This window comes from Arachis stenosperma, chromosome 1, assembly GCF_014773155.1.
Source record: "Arachis stenosperma cultivar V10309 chromosome 1, arast.V10309.gnm1.PFL2, whole genome shotgun sequence".
NCBI lineage: Eukaryota > Viridiplantae > Streptophyta > Magnoliopsida > Fabales > Fabaceae > Arachis > Arachis stenosperma.
In genome coordinates, this window is record NC_080377.1 from 34,345,638 (window position 1) to 34,367,406 (window position 21,769).

Below are 21,769 nucleotides of genomic sequence, written 5' to 3' on the forward strand. Positions count from 1 at the left end.
TCTACTTGCCTCTGATTGCAGTGGAGTGATTTCACTTGCAAGATAAACCTGTCTGGGTAGATACAGTGGAGTGATTTCGCTTGCTTCAGATATGTCGGCTTGGCTGTATAACCGACAGATGATATCATCAGTCATAGAAAGGTATACATCATTTTCATATGTTTGATTTGTTTGGGTTTGTTAAAATTGTATTAATTTGCTTAATTGAACATGTTATATGAATAAATGCTACTTGCCTTAATTGCCTTACTTGTGTATTATTTGTCTGTATTGCTTGTGTTTGTACAACTGAGAGGTCCCTCATGCTGGTGTTGGTTGACGTTAAGGGCTATCCTTGATGAATGAAATGATGATATGATTAATTTACAATGATAAATAGTGAATGAGATTATTTGAGCTCCCTGGGTTGATGCAGTGGAGTGATTTTACTTACTCTAGGTGGAGATATGAGATGATTGATATAGAATCATTGAGTCAAGTTAGTTAGTATTGGTTCTGTTCTAATTTGGGAGTTAGAGAGTTTAGAAAGTTAAGGAAGATGAAAAATTGAATTAGACTTAGTACCCCCTACGATAGTTGCCTACTTTATGGATTAGCGAGAATATAGGGTGATGTGATGAAAGGAAGATTAAGATGCCTAGTGAGTTCTTATTATAGTGAATTGTATTTATTTGACACTTTTACCATACTGGGAACTCATGGGTCTGGGGTTCTCATTCCGTATATATCTCTTGTTTTTCAGATGCAGGTCTAGGTACTCAGCAATGAGTTGTGCTTCATTTGGGAGATGGTGAAGATCATTAGACTTCAGCTTTATTTTGTTTAGATTCTCACCACTTTTGTTTTAAAAAAACTTATGTTATATATTTGATCCTTTTAGAAACTTGCCTATAGAGGCCTTTATGTATTCTATTGGGAGAGATAGGAGATATTGTTGTTAAACTACTTTTATTCTATACCCTAGCCGACCTAAACTTCGCAGGTCGCGACTAAAGGCTATTTACTTATGTTATATATCTATATTCTGTCTTATCTTATTCTTCTTTCTGGCTTTAACCTTATAGAGCTTTCGATTCATGCTTTATCTTCTATTTATCGATACGTGAGTGTTACGACTTCGCAATTTTATTTTACTCATTTTTCAGGCTTTTCGTTTAATATTTCCTTTCAATGATATATATATGTATATATATATATATATATATATATATATATATATATATATATATGTGTATATATATACACATATATATATATATATATATGTATGTATGTATGTATGTATTATAATCCTTCTGAGAGTCGTACCACCTTATTATCATTGACTTATGACTCGAGCATAAGGATTTGAATATTAGGGTGTTACATTATGGTATCAAAGCAGTTCGTCCTTGTGAGCCTGAGGGATGGACTGTTTATACTTCAATGCATACTCTGAGTCTGTGCCTGTTCTATTTAGGATATCTAATTGATACGTTTAACATGAAGTTCATGAGCGTAATTTTGGAAAATTGACGCATTTAACTTGAGATATTGAGACTGATCACCTTGATATCGCTTTTTGGGTGTAGATAGAATCTGAATAGCATCTCATGGACATGAGCAAGGTACTCGGGGAGGAATTCCCAAGAACGAACCGGTGCGAGGACGCCGAGATGGAAATCTTGACAGCGGTATATGTGAGATTGGTGTGTTGGTTGTGGATTGTTGAGTAAATTAGTTGAAAACAAATGGTTGATTGGATGATTAGTTTAATTAGGCCTGAATTGATTGGATAGTGATGATTGAGAGGAGAGGAGGCTTGTAGATGGCATTGGCATATCATGGATTTGAATTTTGAATGGAAGTTTGTGAGTTTGTACAGTTGTGTAGAAAATGGAAAAATGACTAATTGCTAGGAAGTTGATGTTATAGGTTTTAAATGATTAGGTAATGTGAGTATTGAGATCGAAGATTTTAATGAGATTGTGATTGAGTCATGGTATGAGCGTAAGCATTATTTAGGTTAAATTGAGAAAGCTTAGAAGTGAGCCTAGGTTTTGTGATCCGATAAGGGGATATGATATGAATGCATGATTGGCATTTGATTTTAGTTGTCATAAATGAAATTTAGTGATTATCTATTATGTTAAGTTATGGTTTAGTACATAAGGAATGAGTGATTTGATTCTTACTAGATGAAAATCAAAGTGACGCAGCAGAAGTTTGTGGGAGTATTAACACAGGATAGTTGTGAACACGAACTGTAGAAAGTGACTAAAAATATCTTAGGCTTAAGTACTGAAAGAGTTTAGTGGGTTGATTTCCAAGAAATTAAGTTTGATTGTGGCTGTAAGATTAGATTGATTTAGAATGGTTGCGAAAATGAGTGTAATATGTAATTGGATTTGGGTAATAAGTGAGTGCAAGATGTTGTGTTTGAAGGGCAATTATTATGATATTAGATCATGTTGATTTTAGTTTTAGGATAAAGATTAGGAATACTTGGTTTTGTGTGATGAATCCGAGATGTTGAATTGAAATGTTGAGTTCATGTTGCTATTAGATTGAAGGGATAGCGTGAAGAGAGTTAAATTTTGACTTAAAAAGATTCCATTGACTTTGGTAAGAGTTTGAAGAGTTTTGAAGATTTTAAGTCATGATTTTGATTAAGAGTTATGATAGGTTTCATAAATGGGAAGGTGAACATGATATTTGATTTGCTATTAAGAAACCGAAGCCATGAGGGAGAGAGAGACTCCATGGAAACTTGATCTCCCGAGCGTGATTTCTTAAGTTCGGTAACTTCCGTAAAAAATCTAAACCGATTAAAGTATTCGTATGTTCTTCCTCCTCACAACAGTACCACTTTCCACGGAGGAAAATCAATGGTGATGGCCCTGATCTTCCATGCATGGTTCGGCCAAGTAGGAGCCAGGTGGAATAGCCAATTTTTGATGTTTTCTTCTTCGATTTTCCGTTCAAAAAGCTTCTATGGTGTTTCGGTTTGGTGGTTGTCGTACAAGGTAGGTGGATAATTTTGTAATAATTAAATGTGTTCTTGATATGTGATTGTTAGTTTGATGGTTATTGCTTGAAATTGAATGAGTTTATGGTTGATTCTCGTTGAAATTTAGATAATTTATGAACTTGATGGTTCCGCTACCAAGAACAGCCCTTGACAAATTGTTGTTGATAAATTTGGGGCTGGTATTAAGTCAGATCTTGATCGAAAATTGATGAGAATTTATGGTTGGAAAGTTAAAGTGAAAGTTGAGAAAAATCGGTAATCGAAAAGCTCGAAAACTGATTAAAAATCAAACCAGAAATTTGAAGAAAAATTAAAAGAAGGTTTATAGTTTTTATGGTGGAGGTGTTATCACCAACACAAAATTTATTTTTGAGAAGACTGTATTTTGATAAAAGATCATAATTAAAAATAGTAATTCTATAAGTTTATGCATAATATTTTGGATAATAAGTAAAAGTTCATGGGTAAAACAGTTATTTTATAAAAGTATAAGGATATTTTTTATAATTATAACATATGTAAATTATTTTAGTAAGTTCGTGAAGTGAAGTAGGTTGGTTCAAGATATCAATTTTTTTAAAGTTCGAAATTAAAATGTAATTCTTAAGAGTTTAATAATAAGACTTTTAATAAACAGGTTTTTTATCAAAATAATAACGATATTATTCTTTTGTTATTAATATTAGTTTTCTTATATTAATATGACATGTTAGTATTCTAATTAAAAGATATTATTTAATTTGAATATTTGTTAATGAAAAAGTGAAACAGTAATATTTCCTAAAAGATTTAGGAAATCAAATCTAAGCTAAGAATCTTGTGATTCTCCCATCATAACACATTTAGGAAAGAGTGCAAAAATAATTTATATTCTTGAAATGTAAAAAAAGTAAAAGAGAATGATAAAATAGAAAAAAAGAAAGAAAAGAAAAGAAAAAAAAAGATTAAAGAGATCTCTGCCATAGTAGAGTAGAGAGTAAAGACTAAAAGAATCTAAAGAACTTCTACCATAGGAGAGAAAAAAATAGAAAAGAATAGAAACTAAAAGGATGTATGCCACATAAGAGCAAATCTCTGCCATAGGAGAGCAGAAGCTGATAAGTGAATATCTTATACTCTTTTTCAAAGCATTTTCATAGTGTTTTTAGTTATATTTTTTTACGTTTTAGTATGTTTTAGTGAAAAATTCATCTTTTGGATGCTACTTTGAGTTTTTATGTTTTTCCTATAATTTTAGGTGAATTTTGGGCGAATTTGGCAAAGTCTTGTTCAACGATGAAGAAATGATAGCAGATGCTGTCAATCTTGACCTTCGTACATTCCAAATAGCATATCTTAAGCTATAGAGGTCTAATTGATGCGGTCTTAATGGAGTTGGAAAGCTAACTTTTAGAGCTTTCCAACAATATATAAAAGTCTATACTTCTTTTCTAGAAAGATTGCCCAAAACTGGCATTGAACGTCCACATCTAGAGTTCAACGCCCAAAGAGGAGCAAGCCCAGCATTAAACGCCCAAAGCTGGAGTTCAACGCCACCCAGGGAGCAAGGAAACATTATTTTCAGAGACACATAACATTATTTTCAAATCTTCTTTGTTTCCTTTGTAGAGTATGAGAAACTAAACCTCCTGGTTAAGGTTAGGAGCTCTGCTTATTTCCATGGATTAATACTATTACTTTTCTATTTCAATATATGTTTGATTCTATTCTATGATGTATTGTCGTCCTTCATCTAAATGAATCTGGGGTAGAACGGAAGTATGAACCCTTTTTCTACATGAGTTCTTGCGAGTCCTTGACCGGATAGTATTGAACTACAACTTGAGAATATATCTCCTAAACTGTAAATTGCCTGGGCTAATTAGATAAGTGACATAAAATCCGGTTAGCTTTGGGTGATTGAGGTTTCTATGGTGCTAAGGTTAGAATATTGAGCTTCATTCTCTGATCCAAAATATCTGACCTTGTCTGTGGCATTTTAAGTAGGATCAAGAGAGATTGAATTATGTTGAGCTTCACCCTCGTTTGATTCGAATGACCACTGACCCTGGCTTTTGATGAGAATTAGAGGAGATTAAAAGGGTTCAAGGAATTGGGGTTTAATCACTTACAGCTTTTTCATAGAATGAATCATTTGTTGTGACAATAGTCAACAAGAAATATTAATCCGGAAGGATAAGCATCTCCAAAGCCTTAACTGATTTCTCATTATTGTTTCTACACCAATTCTTTACTGCTTTCTTTATTAATTTGTTTTACGCGCCTACAACAACAACCAATCTTTTTCTATTTTGCCTGACTAAATCCAGCAAGATAACTATTGCTTGCTCAATCCAATAATCCTTGTGGGATCGACCCTCACTCACCTGAGGTATTACTTGGACGACCAGGTACACTTGCCGGTGAAGTTGTGCGAGTTCAAATTTTGCGCACCAGAAGCCAACGATAAAAAGACTTTAAAAGATCATCTGCCATATGAGAGTAGATGAAACATGATTGTTGTTTTAGCCTTAGTGCCAAATGTATAGTGGAGATGCCCACACATTGTGAACTATTTTTCAGATATAAGTATATTATAACACATTTAAAAGTCACATTGTATGCGGCCTGGCCGTAAGACTTATATGCACATTGTATGCATCTGGAAAGCCATATTTGGGACTTGTGCCCTGGTAATGTCGGGAGCAGGTAGGCAACTGACACATGGGCTCATGGCCTACGTACGGCTAGACATGCATTATACTTGTTTGCATATATTTTTCTGTGATGTGTATTCTGTATATATGTGTGGGTGCTTTGTATGTACTTTATGGTTGTTTGATTTCTGTGTTCTTTATTTATTAAGTTGAATGTTCTATTGCTTGTTGTTGTTGGCTAATAATAGTAAAATGAACTTAACTTCTAACCCTGACCCTGCTAAGGACTCTTCGGTTTTTACCGCCTCTTTCTAACCCTTTCAGCTACAGGTGTGAAGGCTTATGGTGAAGTTGTGAAAGCATAGAAGAGTTTGCTTGCAAACTGAGTTGTTGCTAGAATTTATTTTTTCCTCATCTTGTTAGTTGAAGCTTTTATTTTAGAAGGGTAGGCTTGTATATGTTGTTCATTGATTAACTATAATATATTACTAGTAATTATGTGATTATTATTAATTCAAAGTCTTTGTTGAATGGTTTCTTAATGAATAAAAATAAAATTTAGTAGCTTTTTCTTAAAATTGAAAATGTGTTAATGTCGTAAAGGTTTAATATTAAATAGATAATAAAAGAAAAACAAGTCAGTAACACCTTACTTTTGGTACAATCATAAGGTGCAAGAAGTTAGGTCATTACAGCTGATATCTTGACCACCTGCAATGCAATACATTAGTTCAACAACGGCCATATACAGAAAATATATTTAATTAACATAACATATTTAAACATAAGTACATCAATACCGACGGCCAATGAAATGTGTTAAACCCATGAGGCCTGAAATCTGGAAAACGCCAAAATATCCATGACTGAAGGAGATGTAATGGACCTACCAACTTGATGACATTTCTGTTGTCCAAATGGCACATGCATCAAAATAACCACGCAAGAGCAGCAAACTCCCAGCTGTATCTGCCTATGTCCTCTAGCCTAGTTACATACAGTAGCCACTGGATGTGAAGACATGTACCAAACTTGTCCCCAAAGAACTGAGTCGATAATAACATCATGATGTATGCCCTCATATACCTCCCATTGTATCCTCATCTGCGTCTTGAGGAAGCTCATTGAATGTATCTTACATTCAAGTGAACTTCACAGTGAACTTATCGATATAGTTTGCAGGAGGTAAGACACCCAGTAGCTCCTTGAACCAAGTCCATGCAAGTCGGCCACCTTCAATGTACCTCTCAAAGTCCGTCAGACGTCCACTGGCATATCCATTGTCGAATGGGAGGCCTAACTAGTACACTACATCCTGTAGAGTAATTGTGCACTCTCCGAATGGTATATGAAAAGTATGCGTCTCCGAATGCCATCTCTCCACGAATGCACTGATTAGTGGCTCATCCAACCTAAACCAGAGGTCGTTGAGCCTTGCAAGATAGTATAGTCCGGCCATCTACAAGTATTTTATAATCCTATTGTCTAGAGGCATACTATACTACTGCCTTCTCATACTAGTAATACATCGGGTGAGCTGCATAGTGATAAAAAAAATTTCTAAGAACCATAATAATTAACAAAATAATACATTAAATGAATTTTAAATTATGCATGTCCTTTTGTAAAAGAAATACAAATAGCCAATATTATAATTCTACAATATATTAACCATATTCAAAAAAATCAAAATCCCTGTTAAATCTAAAATCACCTAACTCAAAGAATTCTAATAAAAAATAATATAAAATATATTACAATCTTAAATCACTATTATTACTAACATTTTTTGCTTACAATAAATTCTAACAAAATTTTTAATAAAAGAATTTTAATGTAAAATATATTACAATCCTAAATCACTACTATCACTTACACTTTTCTCCATATCTGCAGTTTTAAATTTTGTCGTGATCTAACTTTTCTCTCTTGCGTTGGTGGGGGAGGAGGGAAGAAATTGTGTTTTGTAATTCGAAACAAGTAATTCGAATTGTATATATAGGTATACCACGGGTAAATTGAATCTACTTTATTCGATTTACCTTGAGCTTCTTTAGCTATAAATCGAATTCAATTGATTCGATTTACTATAGGCTGTAAATTGAATTTAATTGTTTCGATTTACTATGGGCTTTAAATCGAATATCTTTGCTTCGATTTACTATAGGCACGGCAAGTTCAACAAGTTTTCTTACTAAATTAAATATTTGGTGACACATTTTGATTTGTAAATTAGTAATATAAAATATAAATTATAAATTATATATAGAGTGAAAAAGATAGAGAGAAATAGAAAAAAAGAGTGAGGTAGATAAGAGAATATAAGAAGTAGTTTGCTAATTTTGGAGAAAAATATTTTTCTAAGTTTTAATAAAAGAGTGTCATGTGACACATTTTAGTTATTAAATTAGTTAATAGTATATAAATATAATATATAATATAGCTATATTTTAATTTTAATTTTAATGCAATTAAAGAATGTCATGTTATATAGTTTGATTGTCAAATTTGTAATTAGTCATTGATATATAATAATATATAAGAGAGATAGAGTGAGTGAATGAATGAGAAAGATAGAAAAAAGAAGAGAGACCAGAGAAAAACTCTTTAACTTTAGAAAAAAATATTTGATTTCAATTATAATGAGAGAATGATATGTAGTACATTTTTATTATAAAATTAGTAATATATAAAATATAATAGAATATAATAGATGTGCGGCCTTAATTTAAAAAAAAATAATATCATAAAAAAATGGATGGTAGCAACCCACACATACAGCGTGATGATCTTGATAGGTAGCGGATGGTGACTGGCAAAAAGAATCAATAACCTAGGTTAAGCTCACAAAACAAACAAAACAATAATAATAATAATAATAATAATAATAATAATAATAATAATAATAATAATAATAATAATAAAAAACAAAAACAAAATAAGAAGTGCAATCTGAGAAAAGAAAAAAAAATACGGACTCAACACAATGTATGATGGACTAATTAAGATAATTTAAATTGTACAAAAGAAATTCTTACGGTAAATGGCAATAGAATTTTCATATTCACCATACATCAAAACATAGAAATTATTCCATGCCTCTTGTATACAAGCTAAGAAGATTACATATGGTTAAGGAAACCGAAAGGGAAAATGGTAGATACACCTAACAAATAATAATAATAATAATAATAATAATAATAATAATAATAATAATAATAATAATAATAATAATAATAATACACTACAACAAATAAGGGTTTTCGCAACGATCAAAAATCGTTGTCGTAGATCGAAAAACCGTTCCCAAAACTTTAGGCAACGCTTTGGCAACGGTTTTTGACCTGTGGTATATGCGGCCGTTGCCAATGCTCAAAGGCAACGGTTTTTTACCTAAGGCAACAGCAACAAAAAAACCGTTGCCATAATTACTGGTATAGACAACGGTTTTGACAATAATTTTTAAAGAACGATTTAGAACCGTTACTAGATAGGCAACGGTTTAAAACCGTTCTCTTTCATGACGTAACGGTTTAAAACCATAACTGAATAGGCAACAGTTTTAAACTGTTGTAGTTTTATTATTCACAAAGCCAACGGTTTTAAAGCGTTGCCATTAATGTCATTTTTTGGCAACGGTTTTAATACCATTACCATTTTATAGTTGTCTTTGACAACGGTTTTAACACCATTGCCTTTTACGACTTTTGACAACGGTTTTTTGTAATATAATTCTTTATTTACAAGAGTTTTCTCATGAAAGAAATTAGTTCCAACTTTTTTTAATTTAGTGTCAATAAATAACCTAAACTATTTGAATCAAATTACTAAAGAAAACTAATTGAATATTTACCATCAAATTTGACTTATAAAAATTGTTGTAAGATCCACAATTACATTATATCATTATTGCAAAATAACATAATACTAATCTATGTCATAAATACTTTTACTTATATCATCATCATTTTTCAAAATACAATAATACTATAGCCTAAAGATGGCAATTTCTTCATTTTTCTTCACCAAAGTTGGTGTGGTAACTCAGCTTGAGTGGACTCTCTTGCCTTCAATGGCAACTGCTCCATATAAAGAATTAGAAAGAATCTTAAATCTGATCTTTATCCGTATAAACATTTTTGGCAGATTAGAAAACCTGAATACTAAGCATTAAAAAGACAAACACAAAGTTATGTACCAACATGTCTGGATCATATAAATCATGGATTTGAAGCATCAATTGGGAACAGGAACTTGTAATAATTTCCAAGCAACTTGTGGAGAAAAAGTTTTACCTGTGTACTCCTTCTATGCAATATCCAAGCAACCGCACAAGATTTTTATGTCAAACATGGCCTATAGCTTCCACTTCAACCCTGAATTCTTTCTTTGCTTGTCCCCTGTGAACTCAGTAACTAATTCAATTAGTTAGGTTGATGGAATTTGCCTTGGTTACTAGTCATGCCCCTTATCCACTTGAATACCATTACTTCAAGTCTTTAAGGTTAATTTCCATAGTTGGACGAGGTTGAAGACTTGGAATAAAAATTGGTTGTTGCACTTGTGTAGTATTTCCAACCTAAGATTCTATATCAAATAAATTCTTGCTCACTTGTGTAGTATTTATGTAAGAAGGTTTAGTATTAATCTAGAATTTAACCTGGAAATAGCATTTCTTGTGTAATTTGATTAGTATAGGACACTGAAAGGGATTCATTTAAGGATGAGTGATTTGAACATATTTTAAAGATACTCAAAGGTACCAAGATTACTACAGAATTTATTCACACTAAAACAATTGTTGAAAATATGACAATTTTAGTGCTTGAAACTCTCTCGCACTATAATACTATATATATGATCCAATTAACTTTGTAGGCATTCTAAAATTAAAACTATTAAACTTTAAAAATAAATCCCCTACCTCAGAGTGTCGAGCTAGCAGGAATTAATTGCGACGAACTTAATCCATGGCAACAGCAGCAACATTTCCGATCACTTTCCAGCAGTAGAAGCGGCACTGGCGCAGGGAAAAGGCAGGGCAGTTCAAACCAACGGCTCCAGCAACCTCCTCTGGCGAGTTCTGTCCCTTTCTCCATCGCTGTTTTGTATCGCAGTGAACCATTAGTAGCAGACGTCTCGATTGGTACCAGCGGCGAGTTCCAACAGTTGAGGATTGAATGAAGTTGCAGCGGCAAGGAAGACGGCCATGACAGCAGCAGCAACCCCCTTTCTGCGGTGACGGCAACAGAAGCTTCGCTGGCGGTGAGTGTGACTTGACGGTTAGTGTGGCGGATTGGAAGAATATGGTGGTATTTGCGGCTCAGGGGAAGGCAGAACGGCAATAGCGATCGTGGCTCCAGTGAAGGTGACGGCTTCTTCTACTCCTCGTCGCGGTCCTTGGCTCACATCTCCCCCATCTCAATCTCGGGCTTCCCTCAGCGACACAGAACTGACGGTGGCTCAGACGGCAGCGGTGACCTTGAAGCACGACGGCGACGAGGCGTTGGTGGCGGGACAGCTCTGTCGCAGACTCTGTCTCCCTCTCACGCATGTCGTTCTCTTCCTCACATCCGACTCTCTCTCTCGGTCACCCTCTACCTTTACCTGACGATGACAACGACAACGGTGGAACCCTTCCCGGCGCCATCCCTTCCCTCGCTTCTCCTTCCTCTTCTTCTCCATTTCCCCCTCGAGCTCCCCCTGTTTCTCGTTTCTCCCCTTTTCTTTCCTTCTGTGTGTGTGAGCTGTGTTTAATTTAGGGCACAAAGGAAATTTGGGATAATAGGGTTTAAATTAAGAATTTTTAGAATTAGGATAAAATATATATAAGTAATATAATAATTTTTTATAAAATATTTGAGGTCAAATAATAATTTAAGATTTGAATATAATATTGTAAAGATTATTTTTGGAGCATATAAAATTTTATTTACTAATATATTATTGACTTTAAATAATTATTTTTAATTTAAATTATAAAATGAACATACTAATCACATTTTATAAAATACAGTTTTAATCCGAGAATACCAATTATTTAGATTATATGATATAATTTTTTGTTATTTTTTTATTACTAAAATTTTAATTTTAATTTGTATAAAATAATTAATTATAATAAAAATTGTACATAACTATTAATTGTCTTAAATTTAAAGTATTTATAAAAACCAATTTAATCATTTCTAACATATTAATCTCTAAGAGTTCAATTTAATAAAATAAATCGTAATTTATTCATAATAAAAATTCTTTAAATTAAATTACCTAACACTTCCATTATTGAATTTTAATTTTAAATCACATGAAATAACTAATTATAAAAATTATATAAGATTATTAATTAACTTAACTCCATATATTAATAAAACTAATTTAATTACTCTTAAAAGATTAGTTTATAAAAATAAGGAGTTTAAAATAAAATAAGTCACAATTTATTTATATAATTATTTGAAATTATTTTTATTGGTATTGTTTAATTTGTATAATTATTTAAATAATATTAGAAAATTGTTGTTTCATAAACAATTGTTGTAATGGTTGTAAAATCGTTTTTTAAAATAGTCAAAGAGAACGGTTTTATTTTGTTAGTATAGCGTAATGAAAATTTGAACTTCAACAGCAACACTGTAAAAACCGTTGTCTAAGACCATCTAATAGAACGGTTTTAAAGTGTAGCATTTTGGCAACGGTTTTTATGTGTTTCTTTTGTATAATTATTTAAACAACAATAAAAAACCGTTGCTTAAATACAAATAATGGTAACGGTTATAAAACCGTTCTTTAAAGTAGTCAAAGAGAACGGTTTTAATTTGTTGCTATAAAATAATGAAAAATTGAATTCAACAGTAACACTATAAAAAACCGTTGTCTAAACTTATCTAAGAGAACGGTTTTAAAGCGTTACAAAATTTGGCGTTGCTAAAGGCCATATTTGTTGTAGTGATAATAATAATAGTTAATTGTTAATAATTAGTAGCATATGATTGGTGGTTTGAGTTATGTTCTCCCCACAAATATTGGCCGCCATTTGTTTACCTCCGTTACTATCAATTACATTAATTAGATTAGTTAGTTGCTTCCAACAATAAGACAAACTATATGAAAATTAAAGAAAGAAAAAACCTTAAAAGTGCCTCCTTAAACCGACACTTATCCCACTTACGTACTATTGCTATCATACAATTTTTTCTTTTGTTATTTAATTTTATCTATTGCCACAGGCGTCTAGTTACCTAATCATTACTATAATCAAATTTATCATTACTGTTCTATATAATCCAATCTTGTCCTTATTATTTGATATTATTCACCCATTTTAAAATTTATTTATTTATATTGAGATTAGATCGTTTATTACGTAAGAATTCTTATTCGTTGCTAAACCAACATAGAAATTTAGGAGTGGCTCAAAAACCCGTCCGATTGAATTAATATTTATTCAAAGAACGTTAATTCACTGTTCAGAATTGTTTAGAAAGTGGCCTAGAACATAGAATATATAAAACTAACAATTACACATTCCAGAGCCTTCTTATTCATAGTATTTAATCACCTAGTGATGTGATCTTAATACTTCTTTAAAACGAATATTATAAGTTACAACCAAACATTACAATTAGATTATTTGCTATGTTTCGGTAACCTTTCAGTGTCATCTAATGAGGAAGATGTGGTTTGTTACACTCCATTATTATTTTATTCCATCTAAAAGGACATGTTAAGCGTCAAATTAAGCAGAACTATTGCTCCATAATTTCTTCATACGAGATCATCCGATCCATGCCATCAAATTATAGTGCATACTATGATGAAGTAGAAAATTAATTAAGGGATGACGATTCATTTTCATAGATAATTAAACTTCTATTTAAAAAATGTATCATTTTATTTTCATTAATTTTTTAAAATAAAATTATACACTTGTTCTTGTAAAAGTTGGCCGGTATATAATTCGTTTGCCGGTGAATACTTGTAAGCTTTTTGTCAGGATGATGTATACATCGGTAGTAAAAAAACAAAGGGGTGGGTATCTATAAAAGGCACTCCGACACTTAGGTCGGTGAGTAATAGATTTTGCAAAATGTAATGAATCAAATAAACGTTTTACCTCCCTTTTATATTTTGGGATGAAGCATCGGCAGTTATACTCTTGAATAATTTGTATTAATGGAGAGTAATAGCATATCAGAGCATTATAATATTTCTTTTAGTGTCCGTTATTGATAATTGATCTATAACATATACTGTCGAGTTATAGCATTAAGGATGAGTTATAACGGCCATATCACAGCCCCCAAGTTTGGACTGGCTATATTTTAATAAAGTAGGTTGAACTTTTTTAGTTATAACTCGGCGGTATGAGTTATAGGTATGGAGCCCCCAGATCAACTTACTTTATTAAAATAAGAAATAAAAATAATTTGAATTTCAGACGTGATTTGAAGTTAACGTGTATTGGAAAGTGTAGTAGTCTTGTCATTGATTGTGCCTTTGGTTTTTTCAATATAATTTTGAACCATTGATTTAATAGATGCAACGGTTAAGTTTTTTTTATGGAACTGAATAGTTTCATTAAATGTAGCATTTGATTTATGTTTGGAATCCTGAAAGGATTCATAAAGGCAACATTGATTTTCTATTGAAGCGTTTTGCAGTCTTAAAGGCATGAGTAAAAGAAGCTAATTTGTGTTAATGTCATTGTTTCTTCTTCTTCTTTTCGCTTTTCTGAAAGGATTATGGGTAAGAAAAAATATAAAGTTAAGGATGACGGTTCTTATAATTGGGTAAGTGAGGATGTGAGGATTCGAGGTTCACTATTTGTTGATGAGGGTAGTGTTGGTGAGATTGATTTGTCGAAGATAGTTAGAAAGGGTTCTAGAGTACGGGTCCAATTGCTGCCATGCATCAGGGTTGATCGGATTTTTCATAGAAAAATGGATTTTGAGTTCTTTTATATGTATAGCAGTGTTCTTGAATAGCTGCGTATAAAATTGTCTTTTACTGTATTTGAATGTGATGTTTTGAAACAGTTAAATTGTGTCCCATCTCAATTCTATCCGAATGGTTGAGCTTTTCTAAGGTGTTTTGAAATTTTGATAGAATTTCTGAAAATCAATTCTTCTCTGGAGTTGATTTTTACGTTATTTCAAGCTAAAAGGGTTTAGGTGAATTTAAATAGTGCTCCTGATTTTTCTGTTTTCAAACTCTATAAATTACCATTCAAAGATTTCAATGAAATGTTTATGAAAGTGAAGTCGGTGGAGGAAGACTTTTCATTCTATGTGGACAAGCATTTAGGTGAGAAGTTTTTTTATTTTGGTGTTCTAAATCGAGTCAAATTTTATGTCCAGAGGTGATTAGTCTGAGGAATGAGTGTATAATAAGGTACTTAATTAATGTTGTAGATAGGAAAAGATTGATATCTGTTGTGGACTTGCTTCCATGAGAAAAAGATAAATCGTTAGTGTTGAATTATCTTAGTGAGGGATTTTTTAGCTATTTGTTTTCGAGATGTTAATTTTGGTTAAATTTTGATAAATTTTGTTGGTTTTGTAGGTGGAAAATATCTCGATGTATCAGCAGCGAGTTTGCGATCTCGTCTAAAGACCAAAAACTTTGACAAACAGGGTTCATCTTCGAATCCTGAAAAAATTGATGGGGATGGCAAGGTAAATCAGCCAGCCCCTAAGAAGAAGTGTTTTGTTTTTAAGAAAAGGAAGGTTGAGGTTATTAACTTGGGTGATGATGTTGCTAAGAGGGATAAAGAAATTTCGTTGGAGGAGATATCGGCTTTTGTTTGTGAGCAAGAGAAGCTCTATGTGTTTGCCAAGGAAGATGATGGTTCCTCAGTGTGGGATAAAAGATTTCCATTTATGGTTGTAGCCGATGAGGTAGTGCAAGCGTTGTCCGACATTGCTTTGATTGATGAGGTCGAGGATATTGGTGTCGACTAATATATTCAGGTATAATAACTGAATTTTGACCTTTTTTATTACGAGTTATATACATACCTTTAATTTTGGGTTCTTTCAGGTTTCGGGTTTTCGTCTGGCCAGTATAGGTCAGAGTCAAGAGAAGAGGCATAAAAAGGTGTTGCTAAAAAATGATGAGTCGATGAGCCTGAAAGAAGAGTTGGGCTTGAAAGAGATTGTAATATTGGATCTTAAAAAGAAATTGGCCGAAAAAGATTAGGAGTTAAAATTGCAGAAGAGTGATCATGACAAAGATGTGAAACTTTTGAAGAAGAAAGAAGATGATCTTTCTAGACTGAATAACGAAGTGATTGAAGTTACGGTGAAGCTGAAGAAAGAAGATGATCTTTCTAGATGTTTTTGTTGAAGGATTTGAGCGTACTATTACTCAGGCAAAGTTTTTAGCCCCAGATACTGACTTCTTAGCGATGGATCTGAGTAAAGTGGTTCGAGATGGAATTTTGGTTGATGAAGAGGATGCTGCCGAGGATGAAGATGACAACCTAGCAAATTGATGTTTGTATTTTGTTTCAAAAAACTTTTGAATTGTTTGGATGCGTTTGACAGTTGCCAATTTGTCTTGGCTTTTTTGAAATTGGTATTTAGTTGAGACTGATCTCTTTTGGATAGTATTTGATTGTTTGATACTTGATAAATTATTAGATAGATGTTTAATTTGAATGAATTAGGCAATGCCTGTGTTAGATTGCCACTGACGTATTTGTCCCCATTATTGAGAGGGATAGGATTGAATTTATTTAGGCAAGAATATCTCGTTAGTTCACCTTTGTTTGGTGATTTGATGATTGAGTTTGATTGTACATGTGTAAACGATGGGACTTTGAATTGAACAATTATCGCGAATGGGTAAGTGTTTTTGCTTGTTTGATATTTGATTTGTTGATTGTTGAAAGTCATAATTCGAAAGATAGTTTATATAGATCTGATAAAGATTGATATAGATCATAAAATAAAGATAATAGATATAGATCGGCTTTTTCCTTGTCATAATGATTTATTATACAACCTTTGTTTACAAAAGTGCAGGTAGGCTTGCCTCGTTAAAACCTTTCCAAGAAAAATTCTTTTTAGAAAAAATCTTGTGAGTAGGAAAAAGAGTACAAGCCTGTCCCTATCTTTTAGCTACAATATTGCTTTAAAGAAAAAATATTCCAAGAGTTAGATAACATGGTACCATCTAAAGATTCAAGTTTATAAGCTCCTTTTCCAAGGACTTCAAGGATTATGAGTGGGCTTTCCTATTTGGTGGTGAGTTTTTCGTGGGATGGAGGTCGTGTGGCTTGCTTGGTTTTCCTAAGTATTAAGTCGCCAATTTGAAATGAGCGAGGATGGACCTTCTGATTGTGTCGTCGAGTTATGTTTTGCTGCATTGCTCGGTGGTGGACAAATGCTATATCTCGGATTTCTTTAACTAAATCAAGTTCAATTCTCCAAGCTTAATCATGATCGGTTGCTTGTGATCTTAGTGATGATTGAGGGATTTCCAAAGGAATCATCGCTTCAGACCCGTAGACTTGACGGAACAGGGTTTCTTTAGTAGTAGAGTGTGTTGTGGTGTTATAACCCTATAGGATTTCTAGAATAAGCTTGGCCGATAGCCCTTTTGCATCATCCAGTTTCTTTCTCAAAGCATGTAGGACGACTTTATTGGCGGCTTCAGCTAATTCGTTAGTTTGCGGATGTTCAACTGAAGAGAAGTGTTGTTTGATTTTTAAGTTCTGTAAAAAAAAGATGTGAAATTATGGTCGATAAACTAGCGACCATTGTCAGTAATAATATCATAAGGTATACCAAATCTGCATATAATGTGTTTCCAAACAAAGGAAATCATTTGTTGTGAAGTGATTTTGGCCAGTGGTTATATTTCAATCCATTTAGAAAACTAGTCAATTACCACAACTAAAAATTTTACTTGTCCTGGTGCAATAGGAAACGGGCCGAGGATGTCAATCTCCCATTAATAGAATTGCCAGCTTACCTCGGAGTGATGCAATAGTTCGACTGGCACATGTATTATTGGAGCGTGTTTCTGACAATTTGTGCAAGTTTTCACCTTTTGATGGCAATCTTTCTGTAAACTCGGCTAGAAAAATCCAACTCGGAGATTTTTGGAGGACAAGCTCCGTGCTCCTATATGTGTGCCGAATATTCCTTCATGAACCTCGGCGAAGGCAAGATCATCTTCTGACCTAGTTAGATACTTCAAAAGTGGACGAGTATAACCTCGCCTATACAGGTTATCATTTAACAATGTAAAGAATGAATCTTGTCTCCTGAATTTTTCAAATTAGTGATTTCAGAGGGAATATTTCTGGTTTTTAGATAATGGATGTAAGCCCATCGCCAATCATCTTTGTTAACAATGTGGCAAATGTTAATGAAATTGATGCTTTGGGAATTAAACTGGATTGTAAAAGAGTAGTAGTATTTGATTGTGTACTGGCGAGCTTTGACAAGATGTCGACTCAGTGATTCTGTTCTCTAGGGATATGATGACTTTCAAATTTTGAAAAATGATTTATAAGTGTTTTGACAACATCTAAGTATTTTGTTAAGAGGGGATCTTTTACTTGAAAAGATTGATTTACTTGTTGTACTATTAGTAAGCAGTCACAGTGTACCTTTATTGTAGAAATATTTAATTCGATGGCTAACCTTAAGCCGGCAATGAATGCTTCATATTCGGCCTGATTATTGCTAGCCTTGAAGGAGAAGCATAAAGAATGTTCCAAAACTATTCCATTGGTGTCTTCAAGAAGGATTTATGCTCCCGATGCTTGAGAGTTAGAGGCACCGTCAACATATAGTGTCCATTCTGCTGGCATATCATCGAAGATATGAGCAGTAAACTCGGCAACAAAGTCGGCAAGGTATTGTGAATTTATTGAGCCTCGGAATCGGTATTTGATATCAAACTCAGAAAATTCTATTGACCACTTTATTAATCTTCCAGCTAGTTCTGATTTTGTGAGCACTTGTCGTAGCAGCTGGTCGATTTGAACATTAATGGTATAACTCTGGAAATAAGGTCGGAGACACCTAGCTGAGAATGCTAAGGCGAGAGCGAACTTTTCTATCTTTGGGTAGCGAAGATTGGAGTTTTGCAATGATTTGCTGGTGAAGTAAACAGGTTGTTGGATCTTTTCCCTTTCTATAACAAGAACAAAACTAATTGCCCCGTTAGTTATAGATAGATAAAGATAAAGTTCTTCTCCATGTTCAGACTTTTGTAAAATGGGAAGATTTGAAAGAATAGTTTTTAAATTTGAAAAAGCAGTTTCGTATTCATCATCCCATTTGAAGTTGTTTTTCTTTTTGAGTAATTGAAAAAAGTGGAAAGATTTGGAAGATAAACAAAGTAAATATCTTGATAAAGCAAAGAGTCTTCCTGTTAGTTGTTGGACCTCTTTGACTATTTGAGGACTTTGCATGTCCAAAACAGCTCAGCATTTTTCTGAATTTGCCTCTATACCTTGGCTTGTCAAAAGAAAACCAAGAAATTTAGCTCCTTGGACACCAAAGGCGCATTTCTCAGGGTTTATCCTCATGTTGAATTATCGAATTTGTGTGAAAATCTTCTCAAGATCGTGCACGTGAGATTTGCCGACTTTGATTTCGAAAACCATGTCATCAACATAAACTTCGATGTTTTGACCAATTTGCTTGGCAAACATTTTGTTCATGAGTCTCTGGTAAGTAGCTCTTGCATTCTTAAGGCCCAAGGGCATAACTTTATAACGAAAATTGCCATATTCAGTTATGAAAGCAGTTTTATCTTGGTCTGATGGATGCATGAGGATCTGGTTATAACCAGAGTATGCATCCATAAAACTTAAAGTTCTATAGCCTGATGAATTAACAACTAAAGCATCAATAGATGGTAAAGGATATGCATCTTAAGGACATGCTTTATTTAAATCAGTAAAGTCGACACACATGTACCATTATGTTTCTTTACCATGACAACATTAGCTAACCATGTTGTAAACCAGATTTCTCGAATGAAGTTGGCGTCAATGAGCTTGGTCTCCTCCAGGGACGCTGCTTTTTTTTATCCAAGGTTGCCTTTTTTTGCGTTATAGGTCAGGCTAATGAGTTAATTGTCAGTTTATGAGATATTACAGAAGGATCAATGCCTGGTATGTCAGCAGGGGTCCAAGTGAAGAGGTCGGCATTTTGTTGGAGGAATAGGACAAGTTTTTCCCTTTTGTCAGTCTGCATAGTTGAATCTATAAAAGTGAACTTGTTTGGATCGTTAGTTAAAGTGATTTTCACTAACTCCTCCATCAGGGTAGGACGATCTTGAAACTCGGCGCGTGGGTCTAACTCGGCTAAAGAAGGAAGCTCGAGTGAGTTATGGACAACATTTACTTGTGCACCTATAGCTCAGTTAGGCTTTTTGAGACTGATGTTATAACGATGCCGAGCTTCACGGTGTTCACTGTGAATTTTTGCAACAAGGTTGTCTTGCACATAAAACTTCACACAGAGATGAATTGTAGATATAATTGCGCCGAACTTATTCAAAAAAGGTCGGCCAAGTATTAAGTTATAAAGACTGATCAACCACAAGGTATTGAACATCTAAAAGTTTTTTTTAGAGGATTCTTAGCAAGTGTGTTTTGTAACCACACTGGTCCCAACACGGGTACTCATTCACCTGAAAATCTTACCAGGTCTTTAGTGGATGGTTGTAGTGTGTTATTACTCAACTTCATCTTCTAAAATGTGGAGTAGAATAGAACATCACACTGCTTCCTAGGTCCAGCAAGACTTTCCGAACTATTAGGTCTCCCAATTGAATAGAGATGACAACTGGGTCGTCTAAATTAAGTTCGGTTAAATTGAAATCTAACGGTTGGAATGTCATTTCAGGGAAGGTCGACCAATTTGATGATTGTTAATGGTGCTTTTTACAGTGAGCATAGCTCGGTAAGTACATTTTCAAGCAGAGCTTGATGCTCCACCATCGGCGAAGCCTCCAGATATGCAATTAATGACACCTCGGGGATGGTTGGGCTGAGCTATATGCACTTTGTCCTTATCTCGAGAAGATTGACCTACAGAAGATGAGTCAAATTGATGTGTGTTGCGCTTTTAGATGTGGCCACTGAAGTATTTGTCCAAATGTCCTTGCCGAGTTAAGCGCTCAAGCAAGTCTTTGGCGACGACACACTCATAGGTAGTGTGTTCGTGCTTCTGGTGAAAAGCACAGTAATTTGTCTTGTCCATATTTTTGGTATCTTGGTATGTTCTGGCTTTTCAATGAGGTTTGATTAGCTTCGAATTTAGTATTTCTTTGATGATTTTCTCCCTTTCGGTGTTGAACTGGGTATAAGAATCATAATGTGGTGCCAGCCGGAAAGGTTTCTTGTTGTCCTGAGCTTTATCGTCATCCTTACTATTTTGATTCTTCTCATATTTCCGAGCTTGGCATAGCTCTTTGATTTCTATTTGACCTTTAGCCTTTTCGCGAAACTCGACAAAGATTTTGGGTTTGGCCACTGTGATAGTTTCTTGAAACTTTCCTGGGCAGAAATAGCATGCAGGTGCACCCCGGGGTGGAGGTTTGGAATGCTCATTGCCACTTTGGTGAAACGGGTGATATAATCCTTTAAACTTTTGTGCTGCCCTTACTTGATGGTGTTCAGATAGTCAAAATCATGTAAATAGAAGGAAGAGGCAGCGAACTGATCTTCGAATTGCTTGGCGAGCTCCTGAAAGCCTGAAATTAAATCTGCAAGCAAAGATAAAAACCAATCAAGTGCAGGACCATCTAAAAAAGTAGGAAAACAATGACATAGAATAGGATCAGAAGCACTGTTTACGATCACCAGAGATTGGAATTTCTTGATGTGTTTTTTCGGGTCTCCTATGCCATCGTAGGGAGTCAATGTGAGTGGTAAGGTGAAGTTCCTAGGCAGTTTGAAACTCATAACATCGGCCGTGAATGGACCAACAACGTTGTCCAATTCATCATCATCATCATCATCATTTTGCTGGTTTCCCTCTGGTTGTTGAGTTTTCGAAATGTGTGTTGGATCGGAATGTTCTTCATCATCTTCTGGCTGCTCATTGTTATTATTTTCAATCCGAGTATTGGTTAGCTCGGCTATTTGATT